Source organism: Pundamilia nyererei, unplaced genomic scaffold (assembly GCF_000239375.1).
Source record: "Pundamilia nyererei isolate P.nyererei 1_Seehausen unplaced genomic scaffold, PunNye1.0 scaffold00198, whole genome shotgun sequence".
Lineage (NCBI taxonomy): Eukaryota > Metazoa > Chordata > Actinopteri > Cichliformes > Cichlidae > Pundamilia > Pundamilia nyererei.
The window spans coordinates 394,715-397,273 of NW_005187599.1; positions in this window are offsets into that span (position 1 = coordinate 394,715).

Sequence of the window (2,559 nt, forward strand, 5' to 3'; positions counted from 1 at the left end):
ACACACACACACACGTACCTATTTCGGGTCACTTTTGCCGGTCCCAAGCCCGGACAAAGGAAGACATTTGGAAGTGTGACATTAAAAAAAACAATAATTGCTAAAATAAATTTAATGTGTAGTTCTAAATATATTCTAAATGCATTTAGAGTGTTGTTTTAAACTCACTTCATGTCTCCTTCACGATGTTATTTCTGTATCCAACAGTAGGTTACAATTACATAAGCATAACCAATTAGGCAACTTAGGGATGACGTCATCTTGCGATTTCTAGCAACTTTTAGGACAGCCAATAGGGATTTTTCTTACTGAGGAGTTGGCAACACTGCAGTTGTTTGTGACACAACCCCCCTGCTGACAGCAAACAGCTACAACATGTAAACAATATTCTGCAAAGTGTAGGCTCTGCACAGGACTAATGCAAGACTGCATATCAGGGGAGTGATCTGTATATAACACGAAACAAAGAGAGCAATGATCAGTGGGGATCTCTCAGTAGTGTATTTCTGTAATGCCAGATTCACATGGGTGAATCTCACATGTCCTGGTTCGGCCCTGACCCGGTTAACAATGAATTTGTCAAACTTCTCCATTGCTGCACCAATCAGTCTATCAGTCTCCCTCCATTCTCTCCTTACTCATGAACAGGACCCAAAGATACTTTAATTCCTCCACTTGGCAACAAGTCATCCCTGACCTGTTGTGGGTACTTCAACCGTCTGTGGTTCACCTTTGGAGATGTTAATGCTGCCGTCCATTTACCTCTGAAGTTGGATGTCAGAGCCAAGAGTGACACGACTCCTGAGTCGACAGCGCTTGGAAGCTGCTCCAGTAGTAAAATTGGAAAAGTGAGGAAAGAGAATTTGTTTTGCTCTTGGTAAGCAATCTTGCATAACACCTGTTGTTGGTTTATTTTTATTTGTAGAGTCAGTTCTCTGTGCAAGACAACAGTGGTAGTACAGAGTAAAAGTTTAAGTTTTACTCCTGTTTATGTGCACTGCTACCATCCTGAAGCAAGATTCCAGTTGGAAAATCTGACTAAGAAAATGAAAAATACTGCAGGTTTTTTTCATCACTGCAGCCAGGCAGACAAAGTTGTTGAGCCAAGCATTCCTTTAACATTAATAATCATGAATTTCTTCATAAATAAAAGTTTACCCATTAGAGTAAACTGTATAACATCCCAAAGACATGTCATTATACAGCTACTTTAAATCCTATTGATATTTATTTAAACTGTTCTCTCCAGTTGATCTTTCTGAGTAATTTCAGTTACTGCTTCATTCAAGCCATTCAAGCTGTTCAAGTTCTATTAGACCAAAATGTCCAACAATTAATTAATGCTTTAATATTAAATATGATCAAAAACCTATGTATTCCAGGCCTTTAGGGTGGCTTTAATTGAAAACATTCCTAAAAAAGCCATCAGCTGTCTTAGGCCAATCTCCAACCTTCCTTTTATCTCAGACATTCTTCACAGAGTAGTTGTAAAACACTGATCACATGGAAAGGAACGTTTTTTCTTTTGAAGAGTTTCAATCTGAATTCCAAATTCATCACAGTACAAAAACAGCACTTGTGAAGGTCACAAAAGATGCTCTGTTAGCCTCTGTTTCTTCACTTCTTTACATTTCTCACTCTCTGTGTCATCCTTATACACCTCTCTGCATTTAATCATTAGGTATTTGTAATCTCTGGTTCTCTTCCACAGCGTGTCTTTGGCCTGTGTTCCTCCCCTCATCCCCACCCAGTCGCAGCAGATGGCCACCCCTCCTTGACCCTGGTTCTGCCAGATGTTTCATGTTGTTAAATGGGGGGTTTTCCTTCCCACTGTTGCCAATGCAATTGCTCATAGGGGGTCAGCGGGTTGTTAGGATTTCTCTGTTTTCTAATATTGTAGGGTCTTTACCTCCCTGTGGAAGACAAGGTCATTGAGGCAACTGATTTAGTGCTATATATTAAAAAAAAGGAAAAAAGTGAATGGCTTGTTTTGGCAACATAGTGTATGTCATAAAAGAGAAACCCGTGTCTCCATTGTGGTCCCTCATTTGCGTCTTTATTTCTGGTTGACAGGGTCCAGATGCCAGACCTCAATACACAGCTGAAGATCGGTGAAATTTCCCTGCTTTGCAATAGTGTTGTCTAATTTAAAGAAAATGACTACACGGATCCACGTTATTGTTTTGCTGTTATACCTGATGTTTTCAGATTCACATTATGTTTCAATAATGTATTTCACAGTATTTCAATATTTAATATTGAGCTCATTTTCAACGTTTTACAGTATAAGCTATAACAAGCTATAACGAGTTTCACAGCATGAGCAGTGCCATTGGCTTTCACAACTTTTAAACGATGCAATAGGAAACCTTTCTTTGGTTCACCATTTCTGATCTATGGAGACTGCATCCTTTGTATACAGTATCATTTGAAGGATTTAGCCGCTGAATTGGGACACGTCTGTCTCTTATACGTTGGTAAACTTTCACAAAGAGGTGATGGTCAGTTTGGTACCAGGGAAGCAGAAGTCTCTAATACAACAGAGAAAGTAGTCAGTAA